The sequence below is a fragment of the Antechinus flavipes genome, chromosome 6 (assembly GCF_016432865.1).
Source record: "Antechinus flavipes isolate AdamAnt ecotype Samford, QLD, Australia chromosome 6, AdamAnt_v2, whole genome shotgun sequence".
NCBI lineage: Eukaryota > Metazoa > Chordata > Mammalia > Dasyuromorphia > Dasyuridae > Antechinus > Antechinus flavipes.
The window spans coordinates 56,545,835-56,570,180 of NC_067403.1; positions in this window are offsets into that span (position 1 = coordinate 56,545,835).

Here is a 24,346-nt window from a genome sequence, read left to right on the forward strand (position 1 = left end):
AAAGCCTCGGTTACATTTTGGACATGGGGTTTTGGGTTTTCTCTCACCCTGTCTTCTCACTCTATCTCCATTTCTACAATGAGCTCTCAAATGTCCAACTTTTCCACATTGAAAACATCGACGAGTTTCTCTAGAATTCCTCTGCCAAGAAGGACCTTGTCTTTCCATGTTCATCATAGTCTGGGCATAATAAGCATTTGTGTCCACTGTGGCACAGCGTCTAATGATCTCTTCCAAAGAAGCATCTTTGTCTAGCCCCCATATAATTCTTTTGCAAACCTCATTGGCATTTTCCTTAGCCAAATGTCTAGTCATTATTTCTATTGCTGCATTATCTCCAATGGTTCTTATTAAAGCTGTTTGTAAACGTCCCACAAAATCTGCAAAAGGTTCATTGGGATCTTGATCTATTTTTGTGAAAGCATTATTTCCATCTTTCTGTCCAGGGAGAGAATTCCAAGCTTTTATTGCAGCCTTAGAAATTTGCTCATACACTGTTATGGGATAATAAATCTGTTCTGAGCTCTCTGCATACTGACCTTCACTAGCTAGTTGGTCAAAAGCAACTTGTACAATAGCTCCTGTTTGTCTATTGCGTTGGGCTTGAATCCTACATAATTCATGAAACTCCGAAAGCCACAATAAATTTTGTCCTGGTTCAAGACATGTTTTAACGATGGATTTCCAGTCATTCGGGGTTAAGATTTCATAAGACAAATTATCCAGTAACATCTTCACATAAGATGATGTAGCCCCATAAAGAGTGCAACCCTTTTTCAAATCTTTAATTTTTCCCAAATTAAAAGGAGTATATTTTCTCTCTTTTTGACCTGAGGAGTTGAGCTCTTCAATCACAGGATATGCATTTATAAAATCAGATATATCTTCTCCTTCATTTTTTGCTTTAATTAATGCTTTTTCTAATCTTGTCAAATTCTGCTTTACAGGAGAAGCTGACTGTGTTTCTGTCTCTCTCCCTCCCCCTTGTTCCACCCATGAAGGGTTAATTGCGGGGGGAGGGTCATGAGATGTGGAATCACCTAATTCCTCCTGCTATGAAGTATCATACTCAGAATTGTAATTAACTCCATTCTCATCTGATTCTTCCTCCTTTTCACCTAGTAAAGTTGGCACTTCTTCCTCCTGTACTTTCCTTTTCATCATTCTATCACTTAAATAACTTCTTATAGCCAATTGTATTACATTATATGTATTAATTATTGAGTTAGGCCCATTTTTATCATAGAATTGACAAAGATCCTCTCCAACCAATTTCCATTCATTTAGATCTAATTCCTTATCAAGAGAGAAACAAAGACATATGTCCTTTACAGTTTGTAAAAGTTCAGTGATTTGCTGTAAACTTATAATTAAACCTTGGCTTTCCATAACTTTGACAATGCTCTCTAAACATTTTCCTTGCACAGAAACAGGCTGTTTTCTAAATATCTGTCCCATCTTAGATGAAATTCTACTTTAACTCTTCTAACAAAATTTCTTTGTTGCACTCACCCTAATTTCTGGGTTGAAGAGTCTTTTCCACTGGATCAGGATCAGAGGCTTTTCCACTTGAATCAGGAGTAAATTCTTCCTCTGAGTCTTTCTTTAATTAATGCTTCCATTATTTCCAGTTTGGATTGGAATGGAGAGGGAAAAGAGAGAGGTTTGCTTCACTCTCTTGTTGCCTATCCTTATTCTTCACTCCCTTCACATTTCTTCTCACTTAATGGCTCTAGTTTCTAGTTTCATTATGGACATTTTGGCATTTTAATGATAAAAAAAATTCTAGAGTATTCCGATGTTTAACTTGAGATAAGGGCACAGATCTTTCCTGAATAAATTTCTTCTTCCTTGGAGCAAATCATTTTCTTCCCCTGTAGGCCAGTCTATACTCTACCTCCTTCCTATAGTCTTTCCATTTAATAATCTGACTGATTCCAATACACATGTGGGGAGTGGAGAGGGAAAGGGAATACATTTTCCCCAAAATTATTCAAAGGGAAAAGGAATGTCAACATTTGCTTTATATATAGATGAAAATAAGATTCTTGCTTCCTCAATTCTTAATCTAAAATAAATAAATAAAAGCAATTATATCTAGCTATCTAATATTTGCTTTAATATGATAAAAGTATTTGAAATCATGAAAACATCTTGCTAGTAATCAATTATCATATGCTTTACATACAGGTACTAAATTAAGACTTTTCTATTTTGAAGTTTTCTCATTAGGTATTAATGCACCCAAGTCTCTGATTATGTAATTCAGAAAATTAATTTAGCCATTATCTATTTCCATTTTAATATTTACTACCAAACCATTAATTCTTGGAAGAGAGAAGGAATGCAGATGACCAGTGACCATTTTGTATGAAATTTGGTGAATTACTTAAACTTATATGCAAATAAATAACTTAATTTCTGTTTACATTGTTATTTTTCCAAATGCCTTTATGTGTCTTCTGATATTAGTGTTCACGGTACTCTTATTTTGTTTTTTTAATATTTTGGTAACATAAAATTTTGAGCCATTATTTGTTTTTTGTTTTTGTTTTTGTTTTTGTTTTTTTCTGGTGAATCTGTGAATGGGAAAAATTGAGTTATTTTGACGTGGCTTATTTGTTTAAGAGAATAGAATAAGACCAATTTTGTAAAATCATGTACTCCAGTCAAAACAAAATATATCTGTGAATTGAAAAATCATATCATTTGAAAAAAAAGTTTTAATAACTTAAAAATTTGGATTTTTAGCAGACATCATGTATTGCTTCTTTGCTACACATAATTTATTTTCAAATAATTTCTTTTTGATAAGTTTCTTAGCCTTTAATTAAGTTGACCTTCAAATGACAGATATAAAATTTCTGTTCTTGGACTAAATTTTTCCAACTTGGTAGAATGGGGCATAGCTTGGCTTCTGTTGGTATAGCTCAAAAAGTAACACAGAAGTGATTCTTACATAGAAGATGGGGAAAAAAGAACATTTAAAAGGAGAGATAAATAACATGAATGCTTTTGTAACCTTTCACAATTATACAACCATTTAATCATCTAAAAAGTGATGCATTTTTTTCTTTCATTGAATAAAAATCAAATTATAACTATACCTTCTAAGTATACCCATAATAGATACAATTTGCAAAAAAAAAAAAAATATCATTTTCCCCTATAGGGATGTAATTTTTTTTATACTTTTAACAGAAATAATTATATTTATTTCTTTCCCTTTTATCTTTTTTATTCTTTATTTGAACTCTGTATTTGAAGATAAAATTTTCTGATCAGTTCTGGTCTTTTCATAAGAAATAGATGAAATTCACTTATATCATTGAGTATCCATCATTTTCCCTGAAAGATAATGCTTAATTTGGTGGATAATTGAATCTTAGCTGCCATCCAAGCTCCTTTGCTTTTCAGAATATCAGATAACAGGTGCTTTATTCCATTAAAGTGCAAGCTGCTAGGTCCTGGATAATCCTGATTGTGGCTTCTCAATATTTGATTTTCATTTTTTTTTTTTTGGCCGCTTGCAATATTTTCTCCTTCGTCTGACAATTTTGAAATATAGCCATGATATTCCTTGAAGTTTTAATTTTGTGGTCTTTTTCAGAAAGCGATAAGTGAATTCTTTCAATGTCTGTTTTATTCATTGGATAAAATATCCTCTAGAACATCAGAGAAGTTTTCTTTTATGATTCCCTAAAAGATGATGTCTAGCCTCTTTTTTTTTTTCATAATGATTTTCAGGAAGTCCAATAATTCTTAGACTGTCTCTTCTAAATCTGTTTTCTGTTGGAATCTTTACAAACTGCTAACTCATTAGAGTTGATGTTCTGGCCCAAAACATCAACTCTAATGAGTTAGCAGTTTGTAAAGATGACTTAACAGTTTATAAAGATTCCAACAGTTTTCCAGGTAAGTTGTTTTTCCAGTGAGTTATGTTATATTTTCTTTTTTTTAAATTAATTTTTGGTTTTGTTTGAATGATTTTTGATGTGTAATTGAATCATTAACTTTCAAAATTAACAAAATTCAATTTTAATTTTTAGTGAATTATTTTCTTCAGCTAATCTTTAACCTTTTATATTTAGGTAATTCAATTTTTAAATGACTTGTTTTGTTCACTGGATTTTTTTGTCCATTTCAAGGACATTTTTCAAGGAATTGTTTTCTTTTTCCACACTGTCAAATCTCTTTTGGAAGGAGTTATATGCTTTTTCCATTTCACTAAATTTATTGTGTAAGGAGTTTTCTTCAGATAATTTCTGTGTTTCCTTTTTCAAATTCTCCTGCAATGTCCTCATTTCTTTTCCTCATTTTTCTTCTAAATCTCTTTTAAGATCCTTTCTGAATTCTTACAAGAGAGTCTTGTGAGATAGGGACCAACTCATATTACCCTTTGAGGCTTCATCTGGAGATGGTTTGCCTTTAGGGTCCTCTGGTTTTGAGGTCTGTTCTTCCATTTTTCCATAAAAACTATCTGTGGTCAGAGTTCTTTTTGCTTTTTTGCTAATTTTTTAAAGGTTGAAATCTGCTCTTATGGCAAAGAGGAGATTGTCCCAAGACTCCCTTACAGGAGGCCATGGTTGTCCTGGGTCAGTGCTGCTGACTTCCTTCCTGTGCTGGGTGGGCATGGCCAAGTCCCATGTAATTCTGAAGTTCAAGGGTTCACTATTTGCTTTTTTGTAGTTGTGTGGGATATCTCACAGCTAATCTGCTGATCCACTAGCTTCTAAACCAATGAAGTAGCCAATGCTGCTGGATTTTGGCTAAAAGCCTTCCAGTTGATACTCTAGTATGCAGATGATTTGACTTTGATTTAAGGGACACCAAGAAGAGCTCAGATAAAGATTTGTCTACTCTTCCCCGTCTTGGCTCTTTCCCTGAAACCAAGTATGCCATCAAAGATTACTTTTATACTGAAAAAAAAAATCTCAAAAATTTCAACAAGAAAATATATTAAAGGTTTGGTAATTTCAATATTTTAATTCATGCAAATTAAGCAACTATTTTTCTTTAAAAGAGATCAGAATCATCCTCAGAATTAAGATTTCTTCATGGAACTAAATACTCAGAGTGTTGACATTCCTTTAATAGATTAAGTAGACTATGCACAGAAAAAGAAGGACAATAATAATCTAATGTTTATCTAAAAATGCAAGCTTTTGGCATAAGTATTCATTGTTTGACAAAAACTCTTGGGGAAATTAGAGAAAAATTTTGTCAGAATCTAAATAGAAATCAACATTTCACATAAGGGACCAAGATAAACTCAAACTCAGTACATGAGTTAGATGTAAAGGATGATATAATAAGCAAACAAAGGGCCACATGGAATTTTTTTTTATTTGTCAGACTTATGGATAAGCAAATAATTCATTACCAAACTAGAGATAAAACATTACAGAATGTAAAATAGATTTATAATTTCAGAAACAAAATCAATGCAACCTAGCTTAGAAGGGAAGTAAGGGGACTATAGGGAGGCAACTAAAGCAAATTTCTTGATAAAACCTCAATTCTTAAATATATAGAGAAATTATTTACATTTGTAATATTTAGAGTTATTTTTCATTTGAAAAATGGTCAAAACATAAAACAGGCAGTTTTCTGAAGAAGAAATCAAAATTATCTATATTCTTATAAAAATGTTCTAAATAACTATAGGATAGAGAAATCCAAATTAAAAGAACTGCAGTACTACCTCACACTCACAAATTTGTTTAATGTTACAAAAAAAGGAAACTTACAAATGTTGGAGTAGATATGGAAAACTGGAAAATAATGTACTATTGGTGAAGATATTAATTGATCCAAACATTCTGTAAAGAAATTTGGAACTACATCCAAATACATATAACAGTATATACTTTTCATCACTCATAACACTACTAGTTCAACCTCAAAGAGCTTTTGTAAAAACAAAATGTCCTATATAAATATTGGTAGCAGATCTTTTTTATGGTGACAAAGAATTGGCAATGAGGTAATGCTCATCAATGGGGAAATGACCAATAAGTTGTGGTACATGATTTTGATAGAATACTATTTTACCATAAGAAATAATGAGCTGGATGTTTTCAACAACAACCACAACAACTTGGAAAGACATATCAACCAATAAAAAGTGAAATGAGCAGAATTAAGAGATTATAGCAAAATGTAACACAATGATTTATAATGATCAACTGAAAAGGACTTATTTTAAGCAATATAATGATCCAAGTCCCCAAAATGCTTTTATGAAAGATTATATTTACTCCCAAAGAAAGAATGGATGGAGTTAGAATGCAGATTGTTACAATACCTTTTTTAGTTCCTTTATTTTTTGTTTTTATTTATTTTCATTTTTGGTAATGGTTTCTTTTGAAATATAGCTAAAATGTAAATATATTTTGCATGACTTCATATGGTAATCCATGTCAAATTGCTTATTTTCTCAAGGATGCAGGATCTTTGTAGGAAGAAGGGAAATAAAGTTCAATTCAAAAATATATTTTTAAAAATAATTATGAAAATAAGACATATTAAAATAAAAATAAACATGTTAGTAAAACTACAATCTACTAAAAATATCAACTTATAACATCTTTCTAAAAATATTCAGTTTTAATGTCACCAGTGAGGTTTTTTTTTTAATGTTTTGTAATCATAATGTTTAATTTGTGCTGCTCTTAGAACTTTAATTATGAATCTAAATTGTACTAATATCCATTAGATACTTCTTAATTGAAGACACATCATATGTCTGATGTGGCAGTACTAATTGGTATAATTACATTCTAATATGCATCAGTTGCCTATTAAAAAGAGAAAAGTGAATAAAAAGCAAAGACAGGAAGAAGTCAGTGCTAAAATTGTACAGCTGGAAAATGATTTTGTGGTATGAATTAGTTACAAAAAGATAGTCCACAGATTTTATTTTTAATAATAACTGGCCTTGAAAAACTTAAAATGTGAACTAATGAAAAAGAAGTTCAAAATATTTCTCCCTCAAGGCAGTATAAATATTAGTTTTTATGAGTAACTTTTTAAGCATTTCATTCCTATGGTTAGTAATAGTTTTCTTCATCATAATTAATGCTGCAATTTGTTTTGTATCTCCATAATTCCCTTATATGCTATGTTATGTATTGTACTTATCTAGATTTGTATTTTACTTACTACTAGATGGTAAGTTACATGTCATTAGAGATATTGCAGAAGATGAATTTTTTTGACTTTCTTCATAATCTAACAGAGAGGATTGCACAAGTATGTTTTGATTCTGTTATGAAGGTTTAAAAATAGTGGTGGAAGGAAAATTACAAATTTTGTGTCCTGAATTTAATCAAGGCTTTAAACCAGAATAGGAAAGAAAAATAAAGACTGACAGAGAAAAAAACCAATGTTTATCTCCCAAGCAACATACCAAGTTTGGCTACTTTGGGGATTATGAGCTCCTCCTCATTTAAATGGAGACACAGTTAAAAATTATAGGACTTTTTTAAAGAGAAAGTGGTTTTTTAATCTACATGTTGGCCCTTACCCCAATATAATTCCGATAAACAATTTAGGCCACTTATGTCTGATCAAAGATATAAATATACACTTCAGTCCCACACATAAAGGAGTTATTTAGATGAAACAAATCTTTTTTCTCTTTTATAGTTTGGATTACATATCCATCTCCCCTCCTAATTCTCTCTGTTGTTCCAATAAACACAATGGAAAATCTACAGATAAAAATAGAGGAGACAGGTGTTTGTAGAAAACAAGAAATTTGAGTCCAGAGGTAACTTTTGAGGGAATAATAATTTATTTAGTCTCTCAACAAAAGTGAGAAAGAGTATAAGAGAAATATTTTAACTTAAGGTATGAACAATAGTCTTCAGAATAACATTTTTCCTTTTCCTTTAGGCTTTTAAATGTTTTAAATACTTTTTTGTTTTTTTCCTGATAATTTCTTTGTTCTTTCTTTTATCATTCAGTTCAATTATGTTCTGTTTTACAATAAGCATTAAACTTATTCTACTTAATTCTGAAATAATTCTACTTAATTACTTTTTTGATCACTGTACTTATTTATTTTGTTTTAGTATTTAAACTTGCATTCTCTCTTTTTCTCCCTGCTCCTGTAATTTTTCCTCCCTACAAATAAGTAAATAATAGAGGTAGGATTTGAAACCACAACCATTTACTGTGAATCCAGTATCCTTTCCACTGTAACATACTGCCCCCCCTCAATTCCATTCAATTAAAATACATTTATCTTCATTATGATTATAACTATCATGCTTATCATTCTCAATCTCATCATCAGCCTCTGATAGGTACTAGGTTATAAAACAAAACAAAAGGGGAGAAAAGCATCTCAAATTAAAAAAAATTTTCATTTTTTGTAGTTAGACTAGGAAACAGAATGTTTGCCCATAAGTATATATGAGGAAATTTGAGGAAGGAGTAAGAAAAACTAACATCTATTTGATGGATCAGTGGTGAATATGGCTCCTCATCTGTGATCTTGAACCCTAGGATTCTAGGTGCCTGAGATAGAGAGAGTAATTTTGTTCCAAGAATGTGGTCTTCTTAAAGGTATGAAATCTTGAAATAGAATGCTGAGTTCAAGCAGAAACTAGGAGATCAGTTTGGTTGAAACATGTATGGTGAATTAAAGGAATAATGTGAACAAATATTGACCAAAAGTATGGAGGAGACAAATGTGAATTTGAGAAATCTATATGTTATACTAGAGGCTAAAATGTGTTTTACATTAGCTATGTTGTGTTCTAAGTAGATTTTAAATGAGCTATTTTCTCTAGCTAGTTTAAACATTCTATTCATGTTCTCTTTCAAAATATTTAATAATAGTAAATTAGTATACTTAAACACTTTTCAAAAAGTACTATATAATTAAGTTGAATCAATGTGAGTAGGTTAACTGAAATACACATTCATAGATTTCTGTGATAAAATGGATTTTATTAATTCTTTTGATGAAATAATGAACATAGTTGTTAATACCTGTGGATTCCTATCATCATGCTTCTTTTATTTCCTCTTACAAAACTCCTATTTTACTATTTGAACACATACACTAAATAGATTTGTGAAAATTCTCCATGAAAACTTATTTTTTTAAAAAAAAATATACACTATAATGGAAAAAAAAATGAACACTACTATTTAAATCCTTGACTTGAGATTTGTTGCACATGTGGTAGTGGGCAAATCAGTTTACTCCTTAAGATATAGTTTCCATATCTCTGAAATTAGCAGGTAGCACTAGAAATTATTCTAAAGTTTCTTCTAACTCTAGCATATCATAATTGTCATCTCAACTCTCATAAGATCTGTCTTTATTTTAACATTGAAATTATTATCATTGACATAATTATTCAGAAATTTAAGTTGACACCTATTTATTGCAAAGTTTTTTTTTTTCAATCTAAAATTATGGGGAAATTTTTCTTGATTTCTTTCTAATTCAAGTTGGGTAAGTCATGAATCAAGGTTATTTTAAGTTTCCATTTTCCCCAACTTTATCATTGTCAGCAAATACCTTGTTTAAGTATATCCTCAAGGAATACACAGCTGTGGAAACAAAAGATATTTAAGCTTTGTCTGATTATCTTACTTGTAAACTTTTTTTTAGGGGCTTGAATATACTAATTAACATTTCAACAAAGTTGAGTTTAGTGATGGAACTCTTAAAATAGTATTCAAGTCTTGGTCTCAAAACATATTCTTTGGTTGAGGTGAAGTGTTTTCAAGGTCAATATTACAGTTCCACAGCAAGATGTAAACTTTTGGTAATAAAATGTAATACAAAGTGCTTCTTAAGGTAAAAATATGCCCTTTCTCAGTTAAGATGCTGAACTACAAATTTTAATAGCAGGAACTCTAAGATTTAAACATCTGTCACCAGAGAAAGGAGTTTGGGTATTAAAGTACATAGATCAAGGCATATAAAGACATGAGCTTTGTCACAGAAAAGTTTGAATTACTTCAGTCCCTTAGAAAGGGAAAATCAGCAGAAGTAGTTATGTGTGATGGGAACTTATTGAGAATAACTAGTTTACAACCATTTTTTTTTCATTTGTTTGGTTTTGCTTTATTGTGTCTTGATTTTTTATAAACTTATCAGCTTCCATTTGCTCAACTCTATTTTTAAAAGAATGCTTTTCTTCAGTAAACTTTTGTACTTTCTTTAGCAAATGACCATTTTTTTTCTTTGTAAGGCATTCTTCTCGTTAGCTTTTTGTATTTCTTTTTGCAGCTTCTCAATTCTTTCCCTAATTTTCCCACTATCTCTGTTACTTGATATTTAAAGTCCCATTTGAGCTCTTCCATAGCCTGAGTGCAAATCTTCTTTTTCTTAGAGCCTTTGAATACAGGAATTTTAATTTTGTTATTTTCTGTGTGTCTTCATCCTCCTTTTCACGATAATAACTTTCAATGGTCAGAAATTTTTTGTTTGTTTGTTTTCTACTCATTTTCATAGCCAATAGGCTAATAATAACTCTGCTTTTAACTCTTTTTCAGACTAGGGCTGTTTCCAGGGTGAAGCATGCACTATCTCAAACTTCAGGATTTTTGCATAACTTTTCAGAAATCCTTCTAGGAATATGACCACAAGCACTCTTTTCTGTCCTGGTACTGATAGAAGTATCCCTGCCCCTCTGTAGATGTAACATTTAATGTTCCCACCAGGACTGTCTTGAGACTGCATATCAGACTCCCACTCCATTGCCATAAACATTCTTCACTGAACTTCTGTGTGAACTTCTAATTTCAAAAGTTCTTATGCAAAACCAAGACAATCCTAAACAAATAAACAAAAAAAAATGCAACCCAGATTGGTAGGGAAGCAGAAAAATGGGGAAATGTTTTACATCCAAGAGTTCTGGTAAAGGAAACCAAATTACCACTCTTTGCAGATTATATGATGGTATACTTGGAGAACTCCAGAGATTCTGCTAAAAAGCTATTAGAAATAATCCACAACTTCAGCAAAGTTGCAGGATATGAAATAAATCCATATAAATCATCAGCATTCTTATACATCACTAACAAAATCCAACAGCAAGAGATACAAAGAGAAATTCCATTTAACATATCTATTGATAATATAAAATATTTGGGAATTTATCTGCCAAGGGAAAGTCAGGGTCTATAAAAGCAAATCTACAAAACACTTTCCACACAAATAAAGTTAGATCTAAGCAATTGGAAAAAATATCAAGTGCTGTTGGATAGGTGGAGCAAATATAATAAAGATGACTATATCTAAACTGCTATTTATTTAATGTTATACCAATGAAACTCCCAAGAAACTATTTTACTGAACTAGAAAAAATACTAATAAAATTCATCTGGAAGAACAAAAGGTCAAGAATTTCAAAGGAATTAATGAAGAGAAAAGCAATGAAGGTATCCTAGTTATACCAGATCTAAAATTATATTATAAAGCAACAGTCATCAAAACCATTTGGTACTAAGAAATAGATTAGTTGATTAGTAAAATAAATTAGGCTCACAGAATAAAATAGTCAATGACTATAACAATCTAATATTTGAGAAATCAAAAAGCCCCACCACCTTTTGGGATAAGAATTTACTATTTGACCAAAACCACTGTGAAATTTGGAAACTAGTATGGCAGAAAGTACACACCTAACACTGTATATTAAGATAAATTCAAAATGGGTTCATAACCTAGACATAAAGAATGATACTATAATGAAATTAGAAGAACATTGGATAGTTTACCTTGCAGATTTGTGAAGGAAGGAATTTGTGACCAAAGAAGAATTAGTGATCATTATTGATCATAAAAAAAGATAATTTTGATTATCTTAAGTTAAAAATTTTTATACAAACAAAACTAATGCAGACAAGATAAGAAGGGAAGCAATAAACTTGGAAATATTTTTACATTCAAAGGTTCTGATAAGAATCTCATTTCTAAAATATGTAGAGAATTGACTCTAATTTATAATAATTCAAGTTATTCTCCAATTGATAAATGGTCAAAGAATATTAGCAGACAATTTTCAAATGAAGAAATTGAAACTTTTTCTAGCCAAATGAAAAGATGCTTTAGGTCATTAATAATCAGAGAAATGCAAATCAAGACAACTCTGAGGTACCACTACATACCTGTTAGAGACAGGAACAGATAATGACAAATGTTGCATGGGATGTGAGGAAATTGGGACACTGATATATTCTTGGTAGAATTGTGAATGGATCCAACCATTCTGGAGAGCAATTTGGAGCTATACTCAAAAAATTATCGAACAGTGATTGATCCAGAAGTGTTACTACTGGGCTTATATCCCTGAGAGATTTTAAATGAAGGAAAGGCACCCATGTGTGCAAAAATTTAGTGACAGTCCTTTTTATAGTGGCAAGAAACTGGAAAGTGAGTGGATGCCCATCAATTGGAGAATGGTTGAATAAATTATGGTATATGAATGCTGTGAAATACTATTGTTCTGTAAAATATTACCAGCAGGTTGATTTCAGAGGGGCTTGCATAGACCCACATGAACTGATACAAAGTGAAATGAGCAGAAACAGGAGATCATTATCTAAAGCAATAACAAGAGTATTTTGAACACTTCTGATGGACATGACTCCCTTCAACATTGAGACAATTTAGACCAATTCTACTTGTGCAGTGATGAAGAGAACCGTCTACACCCAAGAGAGAGAAATATGGGAACAGAGGGTGGAACATAGCATGGCATGCTCACTCTCTCTCTGTTACTTGCTTGCATTTTGTTTCTTTTTTCTCTTTTTTTTTCTTTTTCTTCCTTCTTGATGTGATTTTTCTTGTGCAACCAGATGATTGTGTGTATATATACACACATATTGGATCTGGCATGTGTTTTGGCATATTTGGAATGTATTGGATTGCCTGTCAGGTAGGGGACAGTAGAGGGGGAAGAAGGGGAAAATTTGTGGTAGTGGTTATGCAGGGGGGCAGTATTGGAAAAATTACCCATACATACGCTTTGTGAATAAAAAAAACTTTAATAAAAAAGAAAAAAGTTTAAGAATTATCTAGTTCTTGATCATGTAGACAATACCTGGGTTGAAATAGACATCCAGTATTCTTCACACACCATATAAAGCGGAATTATGTGTACAAAAGAAAAAGCGCCTATATCCTCAGCTCCTTTTATTATAACTAGATAAAATGGAAAACTGTTATTCCTTCCTAATAATATAAATCTAAAACCTGTGTCATAGATGTCATGTATATGGCATTGGATTTTGAAATGACAAATCAAGGAGTTCTTTAAAATAACTGTACCATTTTGAATATCCAGGACTTCCTGGACTTCATCTTTATAATTAGTCCTTAAGAATCATAGTGATTCTTAAGTTGTCTTTGTGGTATTTAATATAATACTGCCAATATGTAATACATAGCATATATGTATATATAAATAAAAATTATTGTGTATTTAAGAAATTAAAAATGATAACTGAAATTCGTAGTCATTTAATTTGCAAAAATAATTATATTTGTCATATCATTTGATTCTTATAATTACCCTAGATAAGTGGGTATTTAAATTATTTCCATTTCATGAATAGAGAACATGAGGTTGTTGGATGTTAAATACAATGAGAAGAATGTCACAGTTCCTAATTTTTTGAGTCAGAATTTGAATATGGATCTTCCCATATTTAGCTTTCTATCCGCTACATTACACTTTTAAGGGAATTGAAATGAGTTAGAATGCTGAGTTGGAATAATACTAACTCCTGGATATCTATCCTGACATTTCTCAAAAATAAGTGTCAAGACCATATGGATATTTATTTCCAAGGAAGACAACATTTTGCTGCATGCTGACAGCCTATTACAATGATTTCATTTGTCCTTCGCCAAGTGAATGACATCTATGACATAGGTTTTTGATTTATATTATTAGAAAGGAATGGCAGTTGTCCATTCTACCAAGCTGTAGTAAAATAAGCTGAGGGGATAGAGGCTTATTCTTTTGCACACATAAATTATTTAATATGTGTGTGGATTTAAAAGATCAATATATTATCATTGCATGAACTATTATAAAGCAATGATGTTTCCTTCTAGAAGCTGGATGAAAATTTGAAAGTCATCATTAAAATTTTGAATGAGATTCATGACATTATTCAGTTAGTCATTTCATTTATTTATTTTATTTAAAAAAACAAATTTTCTTTCATTTATTTATTTATTTTTTTGTCAAGCATCTTTTTAATCACATTATTTCTATTTCAGGACCCTATGATAAATTCTATCACATTGTAAATTGTAGGGAATGATCATTGGCTTTTAAAGTTCTCTTCACAATGGCTCTTGCTCTTAATTGCTTTTATTCCTAAAATATCATTGCTCCCATTCAGAGCTTGCTGCTATTGTAGCTATGCAAAGCTTCTAAGGTATATTAACATTCTTTTCTTGAGTGAAATAGAGGGACTTTTTTTTTTATTAAAAAAGAGCTTTTATTCTGTGTGAAGTCTCTGCTCTAAGCCTTATTTCTTTCCTTTCTTCCCTACTATTTTCCTCTCTTCTCTTTCTCTTCTCTCTTTTTAAAAAATTTATAATAACTTTTTATTGACAGAACCCATGCCAGGGTAATTTTTTTACATTATCCCTTGTACTCGCTTCTGTTCTGATTTTTCCTCTCCCTCCCTCCACCCCTTCCCCTAGATGGCAAGCAGTCCTATATATGTTAAATATGTTGCGGTATATCCTAGATACAATATATGTTTGCAGAATCAAACAGTTCTCTTGTTGCACAGGGAGAATTGGATTCAGAAGGTAAAAATAACCCAGGAAGAAAAATAAAAATGCAAATAGTTTACATTCATTTCCCTGTGTTCTTTCTTTGGGTGTAGCTATTTTTGTCCATCATTTATCAATTGAAACAGAGTTAGATCTCTTTGTCAAAGAAATCCACTTCCATCAGAATACATCCTCATACAGTATCATTGTTGAAGTGTATAATGATCTCCTGGTTCTGCTCATTTCACTTAGCATCAGTTCATGTAAGTCTCTCCAAGCCTCTCTGTATTCATCCTACTAGTCATTTCTTACAGAACAATAATATTCCATAACATTCATATACCACAATTTACTCAGCCATTCTCCAATTGATGGGCATCCATTCAATTTCCAGTTTCTAACCACTACAAACAGGACTGCCACAAACATTTTGGCACATACAGGTCTCTTTCCCTTCTTTAGTATTTCTTTGGGACATAAGCCCAGAAGTAACACTGCTGGATCAAAGGATATGCATAGTTTAATAACTTTTTGGGCATAATTCCTGATTGCTCTCCAGAATGGTTGGATTTGTTCACAACTCCACCAGCAATGCATCAATGTTCCAGTTTTCCCGCATCCCCTCCAACATTCATCTTTATTTTTTCCTGTCATCTTAGCCAATCTGACAGGTGTGTAGTGGTATCTCAGAGTTGTATTAATTTGCATTTCTCGGATCAATAGTGATTTGGACTAGTGAACAGTGAAAGAACACAGGGAAATGAATGTAAAACTCTTTCATATGAGTGGAAATAGTTTCAATTTCATCATCTGAAAATTGTCTGTTCATATCCTTTGATCATTTATCAATTGGAGAATGGCTTGATTTCTTATAAATTTGAGTCAATTCTCCATATATTTTGCAAATGAGGCCTTTATCAGAACCTTTAACTGTGAAGATGAACAACTTTTATTTTCAAAGCATATGCATAGATAGTGTTTAACATTTACTCTTGTAAAACCATGTGTTCCAAATATTTTTTCCCTTCTATTCTATCCCCACCCTATCCTAGACGACAAGTAATCTAATATATGTTAACCATGTGCAATTCTTCTATACATATTTCCACAATTATCATGCTGTCCCAGAAAAATCAAATCCCAAAAGGAAAAAAAAATTGAGAAAGAAAGCAAAATTCAAGCAAATAGCAACAAAAAGAGTGAAAATTCTGTGTTGTGATCTTTACTGTCCTCACAATCCTCTCTCCTGTTGCAGATACCACTCTGCATCACAAGACTGTTAGAAGGGCCCCAAGTTACCTAACTGTTGAAAAGAGCCATATCATCAGAATTGATCATCATATAATCTTGTTGCTGCTGCATACAATGTACTTTTGGTTCTATTCACCTCACTGAGCATCAGTTCATGAAATTTTTTCCAGACCTCTCTGAAAACAATTTGTTGATTGTTTTTAATAGAGCAGTAATATTCCATAACATTCATCTACCATAACTTATTCAGCCATTCTCAAATGATCGGCATCTACTCAATTTCCAATTCTTTTTCTACAGAAAGGGCTGCTACAAATATTTTTGCACATGTGGGTCCTTTTTCCCTTTTTAATAATCTCTTTGGTATACAGGGTCTATAGACACATTGCTGGTTCAAGGGATATGCAAAGTTTGATAGCCCTTTGGGCATGATTCCATATTGCTCTTCAGAATGATAGAATCAGTTCACAACTCCACCAACAATGTATTAGTGTTTCACATCCCCTGCTATATTCATTATTATCTTTTCCTGCCATCTTAAGCCAATCTGAGAAATGTGTAGTGGTACCTCAGAGTTGTTTTAATTTGCATTTCTCTGATCAATCATCATTTAGAGCATTTATATATGACTAGAAATGTTTTTAAGTTCTTCATCTGAAAACTGTCCATTCATATCCTTTGACTGTTTATCACTTGGAGAATGGCTAGAATTCTAATATATTTGAGTAAATTATCTTTATATTTTATAAACGAGGGCTTTTTCAGAACACTTGCATGTAAAAAATTTTTTTTCTAGCTTATTGCTTTCAATATAAACTTGTCTGCATTAGTTTTGTTTGTGCAAAAATGGTTGATTAATATAATCAAAAGTATAAAATTTGAATGCCACAATTTAATTCAGTTCTTCTTTGGCCACAAATCCTTTTTTTTCTCCACAGATCTGAGAGACAGACTACCCTGTTTTTCTAAAAGTTTCACTCTTTTTGTCTAAATCATGAACCCATTTTGAGCTTATCTTAGAATAGGGTATTAAGTGTGGGTCAATGCCTAATTTCTCCATAATAATTTCTAATTTTTCCAGCAATTTGGTCAATAGTGAATTCTTATCCCAGAAGGTGATGTCTTTGAGTTTATCAAGCATTACATCATTATAGTCATTGACAATTGTTTCTTGTGAACCTAGCCTATTCCATTGATTGACTATTGTATTTCTTACCCAGTACCAAATGGTTTTCATGACCACTGCTTTATAATATAGTTTTAGGTTTGGTACAGCTAGGTCACCTTCATTGCCTTTTTTGTCATTAATTACCTTGAAATTCTTGACCACTTGTTCTTCCAGATGAACTTTGTTATTATTTTGTCCAGCTCTGTAAAATAATTTCTTGTGAGCTTGATTAGTATGGCACTGAATTAGTAAACTGATGTAGGTAGAATTGTCTTTTTTATTATATTAGCTTGTCCTATCCATGAGCACTTGATATTCTTCCATTTGATTAAATCTTACTTTATTTGTGTACTTGTGTTTGTATAGTTCCTGACTTTGCCTTGGCATGTAGACTCCCCAAATCTTATTTTATTTACAGTAATTATGAATGGAATTTTTATTTGTTTCTCTTCCTGTTGGACTTATTGGTAAATATATATAAATGCTGATTATTTATATGGATTTATTTTGTATCATGCAACTTTGCTAAAGTTGTGAATTGTCACTAGCAGTTTTTTAAAATTGATTCTATAGGATTTTTAAGCATAACATCATATCATCTACAAAAAAGTGATAATTGTTTCTTCATTACCTACTCTAATTCCTTTAACTTCTTTTTCTTCTCTTATTGCTGCAGGTAACACTTCTTATACAATACTGAATAGTAATGGTGATAGTGGGCAATCTTGTTTCACTCTTGAACTTATTGGGAATATGTTTAGTTCATGCCTATTATGTAAGATGCTTGCTAGTAGTTTTAAATAGAGCTACTGATCATTTAAAGAAAACTCCATTTATTCCTGTATTCTATAATGTATTTAATAAGAATGGATATCTTTTTCTCTACCCCCCCAATTTACCATTTTAAATCAATGGCTTATACAATATCATGTAAGAAATGTCATGTTTCTTAAATCTGTGAAAGATACCACATTAGCATAACCAAGACTTAAGCAGTCATTGAAAATGTGTGAATTCACATGCACAAGGAAAGTGCAAAGTAATGAACTTCTATCAAGTTATACCATTTCAGATTAGTTGAGAGAAAAACATATTCTGCCTAGGAAATATTTTGTAAATATATACATATATATATTTACAAAATATTTCCTAGGCAGATATACAATATATATCATATATTTCTTTCCTTTCTCTTTCTCTGGGTGTGCCTATAACTTATTATCCATGTGACATTGGTCAAATAACTTTTTTTTCTCTTTGCCTCACTTTCCTAATCTTTTATTCTTCTAGTAGTGGAATAGATCATTGTTAATCTCCCTAATTTTATTTGTGTCCATCTTCCATATAATTAAACTAATTGATTAACATTAAGATACTTAAGAGTTTTGAGATTCAGTGATTCCATCTGAAGAGTAACTGTATGCAAAATGTCTTGCATTCTTTGCTTGAATAAAAATATGCAGATTAAAAAATGCTAAAAATATCAGATTTGACAAAGTAGGAGTAAATATTCTAATCAATTATAATACATGGATGTGGAATGTGACATAAGTTGTCAGACATGATTGATACTTATTGATCTATATTAACCATGTTGGTGGCAATCAGATGTGAAGATACAAATTGATAATAGCTATGGGTTCTTCTGGAAGGAAATCCAATTGTATCTTGAAGAGAAAAAATAATTTCTATTCTTTATGACCAGATGAGATTCCAGAATTCAAAATATACTTTTAAAAGTGTTTTTTCCCCCTCCTGATCAGATAAAAAAAATAATTGTTCCCAAATACACATAGTGGCCATCTTATCAAAATATCTATTTTAAACATTGTGGTAGAAAATGATATCTAATTATGATTTCCATAATGATTCCAGTCTGGGGAAGGTGCTTCTTGTAGGAAAAAGAATGAGATCTTCAATGCAATAGTTTCTAAATAAAACATGGTTAGTGACAGTTACTTTCTTTGCATAATAATTCAATATTTTTCTCCTAAAAGAAGAATGATTAAATGAATTAAACAACAGTTTAAACTCTTAGATCCAGCAGAAGTGTACATGACCTCTATGCGTATTTTGGTATTTTCAGGGTCAATCATTACATACATTTCTTTTTTTTTCCTTTTGTAGATAACTCACACATTACTTAACCTCTAAATTCAGGCTTGCTGATAAACAAAGAGTTCATAAAAAAATAGCATGCAACAAGGAGAACTGAACAATGTATAGTGTATCACTCATGGTCTGGAATTACTATCTTAAAAGACGGTGCCAAAGAAATGTAGTTCCAAAAATGAGTTGATACAGCAACAAAAAGTACGTGAAGGAAAACTGATATACAACCACTATGTTCTATTGGTATCCTTGAGATGTCAGAACTTAAGGTATACCCACATAAAATTAAATGTAACTAATGTGTTAAATTTGTGATACAACATGAACTAATTTACAGAGTTGTGAAGTCATAAATGGTTTTGAGTTTTCATTATTATACCAACAATGATGATTTCATAGATTTATTTGAAATTTACAGATGAAAAAAAAAGAAAAGAAAAGAAAATTATAGGCTTATAGAGGTAAAAATCACAATAAGTATAAATTTGTTTTTTTTTTAAATAAACAAACACACACAAAACAAATAAAGTCACAAAGGTAAGAAGTGAAAGACTTGGAATTAAACTCATGTTATCTATTTCACAAATAAAGTTCTTTTTTTTTTTTTCTTACATTACTCAAACTCATATATTCAATAAAATTCATCAATGTAGATACTAATTTTAATGACATAATTTGAAATCTATTCATATCTCTTCATCCTTGATGATTCTTGTTCATATAATGGGGAGTAATAGTCATAAGCAATCTAAGATGTGTTATGTCTTCCTCAATTTTTCCTGAAATTTCATCCTGTCCAAAACACATGATTTGAAATGGAATGAAAAAAAAAGATTTAATGGTTAATTTATAAACTAGTCAGAGTTTACCAATCACTGTTGACTATTCCTCTAAGAAATATATATACATATATGTGTTAATATATTACAACAATATATTATTATATTACATGTATGTGTTACTATGTTACAACAATATATTATTATTATTATTATTATTAATTATTATTCTGAGTTTCTGAATAAATCTGCATTCAAAAATAATTAAACTGGTTTGGAAAAAATAAATAAAAGTGATATACTGGCTTGGAAAAACATAAGAGTGACATTATATTATGACTAAATAAAATAATGTACAATTACATTATATTACAATAATTAAATAAAATTTATTTTACACATTTTTGCATGTGTGGGGATTCTAAATATTTCCAAATATTTGTCACCAACATTTAATTTAAAAATGTTTTTTTTTATTTCATCAAATCATCTTTGCTTTGAATTGCTATGGCCATTTTTAGATTTATTTTGTTTTTTATATTGAACATTTCTCAGTTTCTCAGAATAGATATATTTTTCAATAACTTTTAATAATGGCATTTGCAATCTTTGGATATTTCTTTTGAATTGGGGAATTGAAAGTTGAGTTCATTATGTTTTCAGTGGAGTGCTATATTAACTTTTTTCTAAAATATAACCATAATCTGATTTGTTAGGTTTTTTTTTACCTTGAGCTTAAAAATCATTGATTAAACTTTTACAGCCATGCATGTATATATAATTTTATGTCTACATTATTTTAATATATTTAACCAGCTATTCTTAAAGTAGAATGTTTCCTTTTCTGATCTTATCCATAGGGAAAAAATGCAAATCTCTGAGACAGCAAAGAAAAAAAAAACTGTCAGAAAAAATGAAAATATTTTCTAATAATTCAATGTCCTAGAGCTTAGACAAGAGTGGATGTGTCACTTCAGTCACTTGTGTTAATAGAAAATATTTACATTTGAGCTTTGTTGTTTGAAAAGATGACAAAGTCAATCTCTTTCCAACACTGGGAGAAAGTCCACATATTTATGTATGTTTCTCTATTTGATTTAATTTTTATTTACACAGAGCCAAATTGAAAAATTATAATTTTGTATCAATGAAATTGTCATTTGACCAAAACATATTTGCTGAGTGACTTTTATTGTTTCAGTATTATGTTAGATGCAAGAGAAAATAAAAATAGCAATGATATTAATAATAATAATTTTCCAAAAGAAGTGCATAATCCCACAAAGAAGACAGAGTATAAAAGTGTGGAAAGAATTCTATATTTGCAGTCAAAGGATGCATGTTTCTTTCAGTTTTGACAGAAAAGATGAGTGTTAGAACTTGATCAAGTTACTTCACCTCTCAGGTTTCATTTTCTCATCTGTAAAATAAAGAATTCGTAATAGATCTTACAGTGTTTTGTTTGGTTCCATTGGGTTTGTTTTGTTTTGTTTTTCCAAGATTCCTACCCCATGTAAAAGTAAAAAAAAAAAAAAATCAATGTAAACGTTAAGGAAAATGTTAAGGAGAGATTTAAAGAAGGAGAGGGCAAGTAATCCAGTGAAACACCCCTTTAAAAGAGCAGAAAACAGATATCAGTAAAATTTAGTAATCAAAGTCATGAAACTAATGTCCAAAGTATAATTTGAAACCAGGTATTTAAAATTCAAAATCAAAGTACTGTTCTACACCAATTGTTTCATTTTACAGATGAGTAAACTGAGACCAAAAGAAAGCAACTTTCAAGGATACATGATTGGTAAGAGGTGTAACTGAAACTTGAACTTAGAGCTTCCATCTACAAATATATTATTTCTACTGTTCATTAAAGTTCTAGGATAATTTACATTATTTTCATACTTCTCTTGGGTCGATTTTTGATTAATATAATTGGGGAAAAAACCACTTCTAATCATTCCATCACAATGGTAATATGTCCTCTAATAGTAAGCATTCTGGTCAGATTAATGTCTCAAACATATTTGAGGACAGATATTGTCATTTAATTCAGTAACAACTTCAACAATTTATATTTATTAAATGTTTTTTTTTAAATCAAGAACAAAATTCTAAAGTAAATTTGGCTATATAAGAGAGTAATGATGCTTAGGATTAGGGAGGTACTGTTCTAAAAACTGATCTGATCATATGTAACCATATCTGTCACATCTAAACACACTTCTTCAGTCATTGAACCCTCAAGTTTCTAGACCACAAATAAAAACAAATAGCCATAATATCCCAAAGTTGAGATTATATTTTGATGTTAGATTCAGTACAACGTATATGTATGTGTATGCACACATCTATGTGTATGCTATATAAATATATATTCATATGTATTTTGTGCTAATAGTTCTGTGATATTTTTCTCCAGTTTTTGTTAATTTGTTCATGTGAAATAATTGAATTGTGAAGATGTTAATTTATGCAGTGTAGGCTTTTCATTTTATATTTAAAAAGGAATTTGAGATTCAGGGGAGTTGAGTAGCTTACATGGCTACATAGCAGGAGAGGTATAGAATCATAATTAGGAGATTGACTGAATATCTTAGAATGGTTGTACATTAACAGTTAATAGGTTGAGTTGGGGTAGATCAGAAAAGGTCAGAAGATTTCAGAGTTTAGAAATTAGATAACAGAGAATCGTTTGAAGATTCTGATGAAGAGATGAATGGGAATGAGAATATTATGATTTTTGTTCTAAATTAGATTGCTAGTAAGTGACATAACAGCTGCTAGAACACAGATCTTTTACATTCTGGGCCAGTTCTCTTTTTATTAAGACAGAAGAATACAAAGGAGTTTTGTTCAGCATTCTTTAAGATTTAATTAAAGTTTAGAGGGTTCTTTATTTTTGGTTTGAAGCTTAAATATGTGTGTGTGCATGTGTGTATATGTGTGTGTACCTGTATGTGTTTATGTATATATGAAAAAGAGAGAGAGAGACAGAGACACAGAGAGAGACAGAGAGATTTTGCTACAATATTTGGGAAGAAAAGTTTAGCGAGGTTTATAATTGGATGTAAGAACAAATTCAATATGTTTTCCATATAGGTTTCACCTATATGAGATAATATCATAAAATTTCCAAATATTACACTATTTTTTCCTAGATAACTGAGAGATTAGGAAAGAAGAAGAAGAAAAACAACAACAACAAAAAGGAGAAGGAAGAGGAGAAGAAGAAGAAGAAGAAGAAGAAGAAGAAGAAGAAGAAGAAGAAGAAGAAGAAGAAGAAGAAGAAGAAGAAGAAGAAGAAGAAGAAACAGAAAAGGAGGAGGAAGAGGAAGAGGAAGAGGAAGAGGAAAAGGAAAAGGAAGAAGAGGAGGAGGAGGAAGAAGAGGAGGAAGAGGAGGAAGAGGAGGAGGAGAGGCAAGAAGAAAAAGGGGAGAAGAAGAAAGAAGCATAGAGGAAAAACAAGATTTTGGGGAGGAAAGTTAACCAACTAGAAAAGTAGATACAGAGTCTTTAAGAAGCAAGTAATTCTTTAAAAAATTAGAATTGGGTAAGAGGATTCCATTGAAGAGATAAGAGACCAAGAAATAACAAAATATAAAGAATGAAAAAAATAGAGGGCAATTTAAACATCTTATAAAAAATAACAAATCTGGATAACAGATCAAGAAGAGAAAATATTAGAATAATTGGATTCTTTGACTGTTGTGCCAAAACAAGTAAGCAAACAAACAAACAAACAAACAAAAAAGAAAAACATTGATAGTATAATGCAAGAAATAATCAAATAAAACTGTCCTGGAGTGATACAACACAAGGTGAAAATAGAAATAAGTACAATCACTACCTCAAATTGTTATTGCTAAATTTCAAAACCCCCAGATCAAAGAGAAAATTCTCCAAAAGGAACTATGCTCAAAAAGTTATCAAACTGGGCATACTCTTTGATGCAGCAGTGTTACTATTGGGCTTATATCCCAAAGAGATCTTAAAAAAGGGAAAGGGACCTGTATGTGCAATAATGTTTGTGGCAGCCCTCTTTGCAGTGGCCAGAAACTGGAAACTGATTAGATGCCCATCAATTGGAGAATGGATGAATAAATTGTGGTATATGAATTATATGGAATATTATTATTCGGTAAGAAACGGCCAACAGGATGATTTAAGAAAGGCCTGGAGAGACTTACATGAACTGATACTGAGTGAAATGAGCAGGACCAGGAGATCATTATATACTTCAACAACAATACTATATGATGATCAATTCTA